Source organism: Pholcus phalangioides, unplaced genomic scaffold, assembly GCF_987345545.1.
Source record: "Pholcus phalangioides strain wild (caught in Gottingen) unplaced genomic scaffold, Ppha-v1.0 ptg000008l_1, whole genome shotgun sequence".
Lineage (NCBI taxonomy): Eukaryota > Metazoa > Arthropoda > Arachnida > Araneae > Pholcidae > Pholcus > Pholcus phalangioides.
Genome location: NW_028301601.1, coordinates 41794991 through 41810431, shown reverse-complemented (window position 1 = coordinate 41810431; position 15441 = coordinate 41794991). Strand labels below are relative to the sequence as shown.

General features: G+C 38.7%; 1 protein-coding gene across 1 annotated transcript in view; it reads right to left on the bottom strand.

Moving 5' to 3' along the window:
• The window catches only part of mGluR (metabotropic Glutamate Receptor), a 375829-nt gene that overhangs the window by 134360 nt on the left and 226028 nt on the right, over positions 1 to 15441 (bottom strand). The gene's annotated exons all lie outside the window — the stretch shown is intronic.

The following is a 15441-nucleotide window of genomic DNA, read 5'->3' as shown; positions in this document are numbered from 1 at the left end:
TCCTTATTTAAAAAATATACAGGATATACAAATGTACACGTTCTCTTCTACACTTGGCAGACCGCTCGCAGCGCGACAGGTGCCCAAGTGGGCGCGGTCTGTTTACAGCACAGAGTAATAATACTATAGAGTGCGCGCGAGGGGTTACAATGTGAAGCAAAGATCCGGAGTCACGTGACTCCGGTCGAAAGGCTGGTCAGGGAATCTCGCTGGCAATGCTTTCCTTATGGCTACTCGTATGACGATCTACACGCGCTGTCTTATTTTTGATTAGAATGGCCAACACTTGCGCAGCTTTCGGATGTTCTGAGCGGTTTAGGAAAGGGGGACCAGTATCCTTTCACAAGGGAATACTTTTTTGCTTATTCCCCTTCTTATAAATTAAAAATTGGAATATTAAATTGACGATGCAATGGATTTCTGACGTAATCTCAGTTTTTAACGACTCCATTTTGGATTTAATTCAATTAAAGTTCCAAGTTTTGGTAAAATTCAAATGTCATGAATCATTATTAAATGTTTTAATAGAATTTTTGGCAATAAATGATTGAAATTGTGAGTTTTATGAAGTTTTAACTGAAATATACGTCTCCGCAAGATTTGGCGAGATTTGGCGAGCTAGTGAGTTCATTCGACTTTTGCTCAACTTGGAAGAAAATATGCTTTTCAGGAGGAGAAATTTATGAAAAATATTCTATTTAAATAGAATGTGAGGAAAACTCCCCCCCCCCCCCCCTCTAGACAATTGCAGTTTTGCATAAAAGTGCATAACAACCTCTAAAAATATTATTCACACCTGAGATAAAACTATTACAGAAAAGAAATTTTTTTATTCATTAATTTATGTTTGTTGTATGTGAAATTGCCGCTTCAAACAAGAAAATTAATTATTCAATTGATTTTTTGAGTCAATATCTGTACTAAGACCTGAAGTCATATATTGTGTACCTCAGATGTTATCTTGAAAAAGAATCATTCTAAAAACGATTTAATACCTTAAATTAAGATTAACATATGCATACTTTTGGAGCGAAGAGATTACATATGTCATGTATATATATATACATATATATATGACATATATATATATACATATATATATGACATATATATACATATATATATGACATATATATATGTCACATATATATATATATGTGACATGTGTAAATATTATATTATATATATGAAATATTATATCCTAAAATATTATATATATATATATATATATATATACACACTTTAAATTATTACATATATATACTCTACATGGAATTTTAATTCTTATAATTTAGAGAAATTGATGATGAGATTCTGAAATTTTCTTGAGTAAAATCTATTTTAATCCTGAAATATTATGTAAGTGTTTACAGTTTTGTGTGATGAGGTTATAAAAGGTTTTTCAGGAATGTCAGAAATGAAACTTTTTCTTATTGTTTGAATATTATTTCATGACTGAATATGGTATGAGTGTGAATGTGTTACATTACATAACATAATATGATGCATTATAATTAATTATACATTAATTATGAGTATATAGAGTAATTGTAATGTTCTGGAAAGATATATTTTTGTTTTAATAACCCCTCGTATAAATAAATTTTCGAAATTAAAAGCGACAAAGTGAATGAAGAGAATATTTAAAAATATAAATGAATTAGGCTTTACAACATATACGTTGTTCCGTTTTCCAATATTTGTTTATTTTATAGAATTTATTTTTTCAAATCTGATACTCCCTAAATATTTCACATAAAAATGAGTGAAATTCATTGAAAAAATGAAGGAAAGTTTTCATCAACTTGATCGAATTGAGTCAAATTTCGTTACAGCAACATCCTAGCTTCTGCGAAAACGCGCCAATAGTAATAGCGCAGAACCTGTTCTTTCCCCGACAATACTGCTCATCTTTTCTTCACGTTCGACAAGTTTTATGAATAGCGTGCGCGGTCTATTTATATCTTAAGTCTATGGTTTACAGAGTGCATCCACTGGTCCGAGACAAAATACAAAGTTTGGACTGCTCATCGCGACATTTGCCCAAGTGGGCGCGGACTTTTTACAGAGTGCAGCCACTGATCCGAGAAAGAACACAAATTTGGACCGCTCATCGCGACATTCGCCCTTGTTGGGCGCAGTTTTGACATTGTAGTTGATCTGCCATCGAAAGAGAGTTTATGTGGATTTCGATACCTCTAATATGTGACTAGCCCAGAGGCTGGGCTACTTCACTTTCGGAGAGTGTCTCTGGAGTTCGTTGATATGTGGTCAGTTCATGAGCTGGGCCGCTTGATTCTCAGCTGAAGTCTCTGGTGTCCATTGGTGTGGGGCCAGCCTATGCTGGGCCACACTTCGTTGAGTTAGATGTCTCTGATGTCCTGCTGATATGTCGTGGTCCGACCAAGCGCTGGGCCACACTGCATTCAGATAGCTGGCTCTGATGTTCTGCAGATGGTGATATGACATGACTAGACCAGATACTTGGCCGCCATGTTTACGTTTATATGATGCTCTGTCTTAGACCTTTCGGATGAGATGTCTGAAATACTCCCCAGTTGCAAGAGGAACAATTAGTTCGAGGCTTTGTGAAGGATTTCTCTGTGCATGGTGCAGGGCAGAGCCATTACTATATACATTTGTTTTGTGTATACATTGGTTTTGTTTGCGACTGTACGTCAGTGCTGTCAGAGGCTCAGTAGCTGCCCGCCATGTTCCTCTTTGCTGTGGGGTGTTAGTCTACATTGTTTCGCGTACAACTGCGGGTCACCATTTGAAGCGTTCTTCCTCTCCGTGGGGGTGGAGCAGTCAGGGATGGTTCATGTTCTGGATCGTCTGAGTCCATCGATGGGGATCTTCTTGTTCTTATTAGTTGCCGTCTTCGCTCGCTTGGAATGAATAGTTCTTGTTGTTGTTCAAGCCTGTCTACCATTAGGTTGATTTTCTTGGTGCAGGCTGTGGATTCCAGCAGTTTCTTCCTCCATATTAGCAGGTTTGTCTCTGAGGGGGCTCCAAAGTGGGGGATATTTATGAGCGGGCATTCGGTTGCGTAATGTATTGGAGATCCTATTTTTCCACATTTGCAGGATGTGATGCCAATGATCTTAAACCTTTCCAGGTAGGTTGGGAATGGCCCATGTTCTGTGAAGAAGAGGGTCATTCCCCTGGACCAGTTCTGGTTTTCTATTTTCACCTTCGGGAGGAGCTGATGGATTTTCCTCCCTGTTTTCCCCCGGTCCCATCTGCCTTGCCATTTCTGCACCATTTCCCTCTTGAACCTAGCTTTTACCCAGGAGTTGGGGAACGGGAGGTAGACATCTATTGCCTGGCGCTTTGTGGTTTGTTTAGCCAGCATGTCGGCCTCCTCGTTTCCCCGAGTTCCGTCATGGGCTTTGACCCAAGATAATCTGATCTCGTGGTGGTCACAAAGTGCTCTTATCTCTCTTGCTACTGCTGATTTGGTCAGTGGGTTCAGTATGGCATACAGTGAGGAAAGAGAGTCAGTCTGTATCCTGACTGCGTCATCTCTGAGTGTGGTTACTTTCTTGACTGCTTCCTGTATGGCGTGGAGTTCGGCTTGGAAGACTGTAGACTCATTGTTAATCTTCGCAGACCATTTGTCAGTTATTGTGTTGTGTTTTAAGACTACGTATGCTGCTGCAATACCATCTTCCATTTTAGAGCCGTCGGTGAAGATCTCTATGCCTTCTGGTTTTTTGGTTTGTGTCAAGGATATCTGGTTTTCCTTTGGCGTGTTGGCAGGGTGGTCTGACCATCCTGATTTATTCTGTTGCATGGTTGAAGCCTGTAGGTTATCCACGTCCCGTTTCATTCTAGTTAGTAGTCCCACCTTGGCCTCATACTCAATCCATAGGCTGAGTGGTGGGAGTCCGGTGATGACTTGTAGGGCGTTCGTGGGGGATGTGCTGTAGGCCTTTGTGATGTATAACAGAAACCCCCTCTGTGCCGAGTCGAGTTTCGCTTGGATTGCTTTCGTGAGTTTGCCACCCCATACCGGAGCTGCATAAGCAAAAATTCGTTGTATCACTGTGATGTATAGAGTTCGTCTCATTCTGTTGTTTATGCCCCAATTTCTTCCTGTGCTTGCCAGTAGTTTGGGTAGGATCAAGTTTGTCTTTATTACCTGTCTGCTGACGTGCTCGGCAAAGGAAAATGCTGTATCCAGGTAGACTCCTAGGAATTTCATGTGTTTGACCCGTTTGATAGTTGCTCCGTTGAGCTTGGGGGATTCACTTGGTGACTTGTGTGTGATCCACATGTAATTTGATTTTTCAGCAGCAAGTTTCAGGTTACGTGTCACTAGCCATGTGTCGATTATTTTGAGGGCTTCTTCTGCTCGTTCTCTTGTACTTCTGATAGTCTGCCCAGATATAACCACAGCAATGTCGTCTGCAAACGCCTGGACTTTGGTATTTTCTGGCCATTGCATTTTCAGGAGAGGGTCCAGGGCTGCATTCCACATTGTCGGGCCGGAGCAGGAACCCTGTGGGCATCCTCTTGTCATTCGATGAAAGACAAGACCATCTGCTGTCAGCAGTGCTGCTTTCCTGTTCTTTAGGATGTTACAGGTTATTTTGGCTAGCTTAGCGGAGATCGGCATTTCCTTGATTCTTTCAACTATGGTGTTATGCTGGATGTTATCAAAAGCTCCTTGGATGTCCAACGAGAGAAGGATTGTGTCATAATTATCTGCCTTTTTGTGCTGTATGTATTCTTTGATATTCAGCAACGCTAATTCTGTAGAGCGCCCTGGTCTGAAGCCGTATTGTTCGTCGCTCCACCATTTATTGTTCTCTGTGTGATACGACATCCTCTGCATTAGAATTCTTTCTAAGGCTTTCCCTACTGTCGGTAGGAGTTGTATTGGACGGTAGGACTTGATGTCTGTGGGGTCTTTGTTTTCTTTCAGGATCAGGACTACTTTCCCAGTCTTGAAGTGTTCAGGAAAGACCCCAAGCTCCAGACATCTGTTGAACATGCTGTGGAAGAGGTTGGGGAATTTTTTGAAGACTGCTTTTAGAAGCTTGTTGCTGATGTTGTCAAAGCCAGACGATTTTCTGTCTTTAAGCCTTGAGATCACTCTGGATATCTCTGGTATTGTGATTTCTTTTTCGACCCAGTTGTTACTTTTCTGCTGGGGGTTGAGGAGTTGGACTGTGGGAGTATTGGTGCTTTGATCCTCTGGGAAGAGTTGTTCAAGTTGTTTTTTAGCTGCCTTGGTGATGGAGTCGTTGGTTGCAGGATCTATGATGATCTGTGGGGTTGGCGTTCCTCTCTTCACTGTGGATTTGTAAAAGATGCCGAAGGGGTCTGATGCTTCGGTGCAGAACCTCCTCCAGCTGTCCCTTCTCGCTTTTTTAATCGCTTTAGTGTAGAGTGCTCTGTTTTTCCTGAAGACTTCCCACTTTTTTATCTTGTCCTCATCTGAGGCCTTTCTTGCCCTTATCTTGTGGGCCCTCACTTTTTTTCGCATAATTTCCAGATCTTCATTCCACCATGGGGTGGTGTCTTTTTTTCGTTGCGCCTATGATCCTAAGTGTTCTGTCCCCTATGTTTTTAATGTTATCAAACATTTCGTTCACCAGTTGTTCTAGTTCCTCTTCATTAATGTCGCATTTGAAGCCCTGCGTGAGGGCTCTGGCGTAGGGTTGGAACCATTTAAGGAAATTGTTGATTCTCCTTGTCGAGTTCGAGTATCTTACTGTATGGAGAATTTTCGGGGCGTCGTCTATTGTGATTGTTATGTACCTGTGTTTGCTTAGTGTCTCTTCGTCTCTGACATTCCATTCTACATTGTTGGGAGGTACCTCTTCATTGATGACTGTTACGTCTGGGCAGCCTTCTGCTCGTTCGAACTTAAACGTTGGTTCACCATTATTAAGTATCGAGAGGTTTTCTGATCTGAAAAAGTCCAGAAGTTTGGATCCTCTCGGTTTTATAAATTTATATCCGAAGGCAGTGTGTGGTCCGTTAAAATCGCCTCCTATTAGAAGTGGGGTCTTCCCTGCTCTTCTGGTTGTCTCTCTAATTTCATCTATGGTATGCCGGAGATTTTCATATGGCGAGGAATAAGCTGTCGTGATTAGGATTTCGCTGTTGTTAAGGGCTGTTCTTATAGTTACGCTATTTTGTTTGACGTTTACTGTTGCTCCTTGGGTGTTTTTGCTGGTGATAAGGATGGCTGCTTTGCCACTTTTCGACAGCCACTGTACCCAGTCACCTGGAATTCCTCTTACTTGGTTATTGTACACATATGGTTCCTGAAGCAGGACTATGTCAATTTTATATTTTTTGACGGCTGTTTCAATTAGGTTTGTAGCAGCCTTACCCTTATCACTGTTAAACTGAAGTATATTCAGTTTTTGCGTTCTCATTTTGAGTTGCTTTTAATTTCTGAGTTGTTTCTTGCAGAGGGTCCGATGCGCCTGTTAAGGGGTCGATTCCGCTAGATCAGTTTTTCTTCCTGAAAGAGACTATTCGGGTGTGGTAAATTCTTCCCTGGTGTTCTCTTTCCCTCCTATTTTGCCCTGAGAGGTGGACAGTGATGGTGGGTTCGCTTGTCCCAGAGCTCTTGGATTTGTTCCATGTAACTTGTCTGTTATTTTCGTAACTCGGTCTCTGTGTTGATGTTGCCTTCTGGTTTGCCATCGTCTTTGGTCCCTTCCTGTAGTTCTCATTTTCCACGAGCTGGTCTCCCCTCCATCGCCACCTTGGGTGGTTTCCTCCAGGTCTTTGTGCCCTTGATTGTATCCTCGGGGGGTGGGTCTTTTCATTTCCAGTATTCGGGGCCTGTTTCTTGATAGCTTCTTCTCGCCATGTTCTGTCATTTGTGGTCCTAGTCATTTGTTTGGTGTATCTATTGTAGATTGGGCACGATATATTCGACGCGCTATGTCTCACAGATAGTCTGGTTCCATAGTCTATGTTGTGCCTAATGCAGTTGATGCACGAGAGCCTTGAATTCTGGCAGCTTGTTGTGGTGTGTCTCTCCGCGCATCTCGCGCATATTGGTTCATGGCTACTGCATCTCCTCATGTGATGATCCATGGCCTGGCAGTTGAAGCATCTTGGAGAAGGGGTGAACTTTTTGACCTTAATATTTTCACCCTGCAGTCGTATTGACCCTGCCCTGAGGATGTCTATAAGTTTTCTATTGGCATTTGCCTCAAAGATGAGATGACTGCGGTCTTTTATCCTTGATCTTAGTTGGAATTTGTACATTACATCCTCTTTCTTTTGATTGAGGTCCCCGGCCAGTCTGTCAATAATGGCTTGAATGTCCGTATCCCCGGTCATTTCCTTCATCATGATGAGCTCTCTACCTCTCAATAACTGACGCTCACGGGACCGAAAATTTTCTCCGCCAACGAAGAAGTGTCAGCTAATGTATAGTAGAATAATCAAAGCATATCCGGAGTCCCGTTATGGTAATTCAAAAGTGTTCGGTAACGGGAGGTGTCCGTCATGGGAGGTTCCGCTGTATTACCCCGTAAAGTCCAGATGCAGTATTTGCTTTTGCAACCAGAACAATTAATAGCCCTCTTCAAATTTGAACTAGTGGCCCTCTTTTAATGCTATTTCTATATTTTCTTGTAAATGTGATAATTGTCATTGTTGGAGATTATTGTTATTTTTGGAGATAAAAATAAATTTAAAATTGCTATTTTTATTCAGTACAGGTTATTTATTTCATTACAGATTGTAAGGATCTCTTGGGAATACGTGATGGTCTCGTTATATAAAAAATAAATATTAACCTTCCTCCAAGCCCACCTCTATTGTCAACTGCACCTTACACATGCCTGAAACAATTTAAACTAGATTTAACGTGTGTTACGTACTCCTATGAAATCGCATATCCGGAAAATTTATTTTACACGAAATTATTCCCACGAGTGCATGTTGGATTTGAGTGTCCTACTTTGACATGGAGCATAAAATAAGGTATTGTTGAGTCAAGTTCTCCAGTGAGTGCATAAACCTCTCTATTGATGATAGAATTCAGCCAATTCTTATTATTCAAGTTCAAATAAAGTCACTTGCACCCCCGGCTTCATTAGAAATATATACATAACTACTTTTGATGGAATTGCTGCAAACTACTCGTCGGTTTCGATTTTATAGTGACCGTCTTAGAAATACGAGCACATGGCTATCCAATTAGAATTAGTGTTGTAGTAACGTACTAAATACGCAATCGTATTCACACTCTCTGAAGCATGAGTCGGCAACTAAATTTACCTGACAATCTATTGCTTTATGATTTCTCCCCCTTCGAAGTGATCGGATATGGGACACGAGTCTCAGCTTTTTTGTTTTTATTTCAAACTCTAGAATACTGCCAAAAAATGTATTATAGTTTTGTCTTTGAATTGTCGATTGGATTTTTACCAATCTTGTACATTTGCAATTAAATGTGTTTACAATTTAGAATTGTAATAATCCTTTCCCTGGTAAATCAAAGAAAGAACCAACGATAAAGGCAAATAAGGAAGGAAAAGAAATAAATTCCTACAGCATTTCGATAGACTATGGATGACGTCTTCAAAGGAAATTCTGAAACGAATTCGAACGCAAGTATTTTCTTATTATATTACTTTATTTTCTGTCATGCTATTTCGGTTCCGTGGGAGAAAATGGAGTTTCGACAAGCAAGATGATGGACGAATAAAAAAAAGACATCTGATATTTTATTTTGTTGATTTCCTATAAAAAACATCCCGGCATCACTGGATAACCAAAATATTTGGGCCTAAATTCCTGCCTTCCCTAGAACATCTTCGTGTCTAAGTCGGGCTCCAGCTATCTGTCATTTATTTTTCAAACCACCAGTGTTACAATGATATTATATTGGTCCATGTCTTAAGAAAATGCAGTTTTACACATTATTTCAAATACAGGTCTCACTTCTTTCGTGATTGAAACTGGCAAGCATCAACGGGAGGGGGGGGGGGGAGGGGAAAGAAACAGTGCAATTGATTGTTTTCTTCTACATATAATTCTGAATGAATCGCATTGATTATTCACCATTGTTTTATGAACTTATCAAAAATCTTGATAGATTGCAAAGAATTTCAACTTTCAGCTCAAACATTAAAAAAAAGTTCAGATGAAACCACACTAATTAAACGTAAAAATACGATAAAAAAATCCTTTGAAAGAGATATGACTCATAATACAGTAAAACCTGTCTTCAACGGAATCGCAAGGGACCGAGATATTTTTCCGTTGAACATAGGTTTCCGCTTAATAGAGGTTGAATTGACATAATGTGTAAAATTATGCAACGATCTCGTATGTAATTGAAGTACAGTATAATAAAAATAAATCACTTGAAAATAAAGTAATAAATTGAAATGTACATTATTTACTCTACAATTACTAAATACACGTATTTAGGTTTTCACAGCATCTGTATGAAACTTCACACTGTTCTTCATCTGAAATGACTTTGAACTTTACGTTCTTTTTGATTTTCTCTGAAATTGCCAATGAAGGTGTCAATATCTGTCGTGTCAGCTTCAGTTTGTACATTGTCCTTTATGTTTATGTAATCTTCAGCACCAAGACCGTAACTAGGATTTTTGTTTGGGGGGAGGGGCAACAGGCAACATGATTTCGCTGTCCTGACCACTGTGAAAAACTCGATGATTTTCCCACAAAAAATTTGCCACCTCCTAAATTTTGCTGCCCGAGCAATTCCCCCCTCCTCACTCTAATTCGGCCCTGCTCGGCACTTGTCATTTGGAAATCTAACCATTACACTAATTTCTCCCGTAGAAAAGCCTGCCTTACCGAAAAAGTTCGTTACAATTTCACAGGAAAAACTGCTTCACTACATCTGGCTTTTCAAAAACCACAGTATCAACTACGGTAACGGTTTTCACAAATGTAAGGGTGGGGGAAGTAGAATTCGCATTTTGGCAAGCAGTTATTGCATTAAAAATTTCGAAAGAAGCACTAATATTTTGTATGCTCCTTTGGTCAATTGGTGGCGAAACAATCGAAGTGCTTGTGTGAAATTTCCAGTTAAAGAATAAAATTTACCTTTCCGTTTCCGCGTTAGGCCGGGAGTACACTATAAAATTTTGATAAAAGTTCATTTATAAAACTTGAAAAATCAACCATTAAAGTGAACGGATACATTCGAGCAAATGCAGCCAGTAACTTTATTGGTTGCGTTTTTAACGTTTTATAAATGAACTTTTATATTGTAATTCCGGCCTTAGACAGGCTCCGTTTAATCCAGGTTTTTTAATGTGTGTTTTGGCATTGAAATCACGCACCATGATTTTTTTCCCGTTAAAGACAGGTTTCCGCTTAATACAGATTCCGTTGAAGACAGCTTTTTACTGCGTAAATTATATCATTCATTAATACTATTAATATAGAACGCAAAAAAGTAATTCCATTATACTGTTAATATACTACGATACTTAAGAATGAGTCAATTTCGAATTGAGTTGAATTAATCTAGAAAGATCGTGTGAAAATACAAGTCAAAAAAATAAATTTTAATAATTTTTTTACTAAACCAACACCATAGCGAGAAGAAATTGCTATCATTCGATGCTGAACAAGAAAAGGAGCGTGTATCCCTCCTCCGTAAATTCTTAGGAATATTTGAAGGAGAAACGATGCTTGTTTTCGGAGATAAGAGTAACAAAATTTTCCTTTAATCCTTATATTGTCATAATCACTGTGGATAGCGTTCTTGATAAGCATGAATAGATAGGCACCGAAACCTAGGAGCTGAGTTCCTTTGAGCCCCTCCTTCCAATAATGTTTTTAAGGGGGTGCTGAGCCTTCCCCTCAATTAATTTTTTAACAAAAAAAAATCAATGCAAAGAACCATCTCCCTCCTGTGTACACACTTGAGTCCCGTATATAGAGAACGATAAGCAACTTTCAGCCCCAATCCCCGGATAGTAACGCCCAAGTGCCTTGCTTACATCACGAAAAACGGTCAATATAAAAGGATTTAGAAACATCAAAATTTTGATGAAAAAAAACCAATATTGTACTCAACATATTGTATTGCTTGTTGTATTGGATTCAACAAACACATCTTCTGCCGCATTAGTTTTATTTCTTTTCGGACACCATCGAAATTACAAATACAAATGGAACAACACGCAAATTGCCCAACGAGATGGCTGAAACTGATCTGTATGTTTCAACCAAATGGAGTTGCATCCGTTGTGTATCAAACACTTTCGATATGTGACTTTTGTAGCACGGAAATTCAATACTCTGCTCGTCTGTAATTCATATTTTGGCACTTCCACACATGTTATCTTTGGGTTTAAGTAATTCACAAACTTGCACGAATACATTACAAAATGTTTCCACTACGGCAGCAATCTTCAAAGTGAGCGTCGCGGCTCCTAGGGGTGTCGAGACGAGCTGTTGACCATTCATGTTTGCGTCTGTTCCCAAGCGGTTCTTTTGTGAATGTACAATAGCTCTACTATACTTTTCCTGGAAGACGCACATAAAGTGGGGATCCCACGATTCGTGGTTCGCGACGCAGATAAGACAATTAAGGTAAAAGATAATGAAAGTCTTTGTCAGGATCCGAGGTCGTCTTCTGGCCTCGGGGAGGCAATAATTTTTATGGCTTTCAATACAAAGGCCACAAACAGGAGGAACATCCAACCCACAACAGGGAACGTTCAGACATTTCGAAATGGATAGGGAAGAAAGACTGCTAGTTTGCGCTGCTGCGTATTATGCCCTAGTATGCGGCGAAGAATTAAAACGTGTGCGAGGAAGAAAAGTGCAGAGCAAAAGACGATGGTGGATAACGTCAGTCAATAAGAACCGCAGCAAGTAATTAAAATTCAAAATTAAACATCACTTTTCATGTAAATAATTTAATTTAGTGTAAGTTTAACAACTGTAATTTAACAAAGAAATGACTGCGTGAAATCATCTCATCAAATTGTATTTTATAAGTTGAATGCTTTAATCATTGCGAGAAAACCAATTACAATTTAATGAGAAACCCATCATTAATTAAGATTAAGTTCGCGATAAATGTAATTAGTTATTTACAGTAATAATTTGAATAATAATACTATTACGGTTATAGTAATGCGGCAATTAGAACAGAAATGCATGAAAATAAGTATGCACGCAGTAATATATAACGACGATATACTTATTAATAAATATGTACTGACCTACAGCAAACTGGTCCGCACGGTCACCTGACAAAAGTATAAGTGCAACTAAAAATATGGGTAAAAAGTTCCAAAAACAAAAAATAAGGTATCAAAAAAAGAGGGAAGATATAAAAGACATTGTCCTACAGCTAACACACGGAACCTATAGCGAGCGTCCCACAAGAGTGGGCTAGGGGACCATTGGTAAGATAATTAAAGTAAATAAAAGTCTAAAGATAATAAAAGTCTTTGTTGAACAAAACCGCAAAAATCACAGCCGGTGTCAACCCCGGCGTGAATGCATCGCTACTTTTTCGGTTATTCACAAAGGAAGACGCTCGTTCCACTGCCTTTGTATTGAAAGTCATAAAAATTATTGCTTCCCCGAGGCCCGAGACGACCGCGAATCCTGACAAAGACTTTTGTTATCTTTAACTTTAATTATCTTACCAATGGTCCCCTAGCCCACTCTTGTGGGACGGGGGCATATTATCACTCCCTGAATTTTTTTCTCCCCACCAAGCGTCTCCCTTTGAAATTTCCGAAAAAGTACGGGATTTTCCTCACGCCGGCTGCGGTTGCCGATAGCATTTTGCGGTTTATGTGTCCACAACAAAGCCTTTTTATTACCTTCTACTTTAATTATCTCACCCTGCGTCGCGAACCACGAATCGTGGGATCCCCGCTATAATGAACTAGTCATTAGCAAAACCAGTCCCATGGTGGGATGCTGGACCTTTTATCCCCAGATTTCAACACCATCTACGACAGTAGGCTTTATCGATCAATTACAGTTACAATACATCAGGGGGTCTATTATGTCGCTCATGTCGTTATGCCCGCGTTTCTAACGTGTTTGGGGTTTGCGGTGCATTGTGGGATAGATTTACGTCACCATCGCTAAAGGTGGATTTTTCTCACATCGTTACTAGCGATTTTCGTTATCGCCATCGTTACGTGAAACGTTAACTAACGAGACCGGAGACTACTCGTTATGTTCGCGTTACGGAAATAAACATGGCCGCTCGCGCGTACATTTTTCGATGGTGAGAGCAACGGAGACAAATTAGTTAGAATTGGAAATTATTCATTCTTTATTAATTTATCAAGTTCATTATAATGAATAATAATTCTCTGAATTACGTTCCTTAATTTAGTAACATGATTCAGAGACAGTATTATCGTTTAAAATGTTATCTGTACACATACTGATTGGAAAAAATTATTCATAGTGGTAAATCGTTATAAATTATTATACTCGGTACAAAGATAAATCACTCTACACAACGTTATTTATTTTTTCAAATCTTGCATAGGAATGCCTTTATTCTTAAGTTAAACTCATCTCAATATAAGAATATTATTTAACTGCTAAATCTATCGCGATGTTTTCAAGACATTTTGAAATTCGCTCAATATTTTTTTTACATCTCGTTCAAAATCGACATCCATATATATTTAAACGTCTCCAGATTTTCCCCTTCTTATTCGTTTAATAACATTGATATTTTGTAATATCAATTAAGTATTGCTACTTTCTGTGCAGTACACAGAAGTGTAATGCAGTAAACACCATTACACACACACACACACACACACTATATTCTGCGCACTAAGTACACTATAAAAAATCAAAGTAAATTTTATTAATCAACAAATAAATTTTTTCTAATCCTTGAGTGCATTTTCTGATCGGAGTATAAAAAAAGATGCCAACAACAGTGTAAATTTGGTGGAACTTCATTTTCATGTGTGAAACAAGGAAACCAATTTTCTAATTAATGATGTAAATAAAAGGTTACTTGTTCTTGATTTTGACTTAATATCAAGACGGTAGATAAATGTGTTAAAAACATGGTAATATATGATGATGATATTTTTGATAGTCGTTTTGGAAATTCATATCATTGAACTTCAATAGAAAATCATTTTTTAAACGTTATAATTTAGAAAATTTCCCCGCGCCAATATCGTGCGTGTATAACCTACCTTTTTCTCAAATATTTGATAAAAATAAAAAGAATCCGGATGAATTAAAAAAAAACGTAGCTTAGAAAATTAGGGACAACCAACGCGCACAAATAAATAAAATAATAATAACGCACGTGCTGCAGCACTCGTTGATAGTGATGATGATTATCAGCAGCGGAGAAAATTATCCGATTGGTCCATCCCTTTCGGGGCTAACGCAACTCTCGGACCAGGGAGTTTTTTGTATAATAGATAACGACATACCGCGGGTTGCTGAGAAAAATCAAGTTTTTGACGATGGTCGCTGAGATTTGCGTTATGAGGCTCGTTGAGAATTTGCGTTAAGGGCGTGACGTCACTAACGGCCTCGCTGTATAACGACGTGAGCGTAATAGACCACGACCACCTAGATAAGTTATATAGGAGGTCGTGAATAGACCCCCTGGGGGTGAACTATCTCTGCGGTCCTTAGCCGAAAAAAAGTAGTTAAGCCCCGATTTGTCCTTAGATGGCCAGTAGTTCGACTTTTCGATACTATCTCTAAGCTAAGGACTTTTTTTTAGTAGTTACTTAGGACCGCTGCTAAGGACTGCCTAGCACCAGTCCTAAAGCAGCAAGAAAAGTAGTTCACGGCGGCCATCTTGGAAAAGAGGAAATTTTGCCTCTGGCCGCGAGCTCTCGCTGTGATATTTAGCGATGAAATATGCTGTTTTTTTTCGAATTAAAAATTTTTTTACGATAATAATGACAGATAAAACTTGGATTATATCTTCGGTGTCATCAAAGTTAAAGTGATTCATCGTTATATCCTCAAAAACCTGCTGTCGTATACGTTTCTGTTGACATCGGCGATCGAAGCCACGACGAAGTGCTAGCATGTTCATTACTGAGGTAAGAATTATTTTATTGCTATCGAACTATATAAGAAAAGTGTTAGAGATATTATTAATATTTTTTTGCTCGGTAAATGCGTTATTTAAAAATATAAATGGACATAATGTCACGCAATCAATAGGGCAGTGGATCCCACTTGGTAATGCTGGAAAAATATCAAATAGCCCATGTATATTTTGGGTTGTATTAAAAATATTTACATGGCGAATGAAAGATGAATCTTCAATTACGATAATATCAAATTGAAATTTTACATTCTAGGTTTTTTGCTACATTAATTTTTTTAAATGAAAAATTATGTCTAAATGAATTGAGCACATGCGTAAATAAATAATTACAAATACAATTCATTGATAATAAATTATAGCACCTAAATGACAAAAATTTT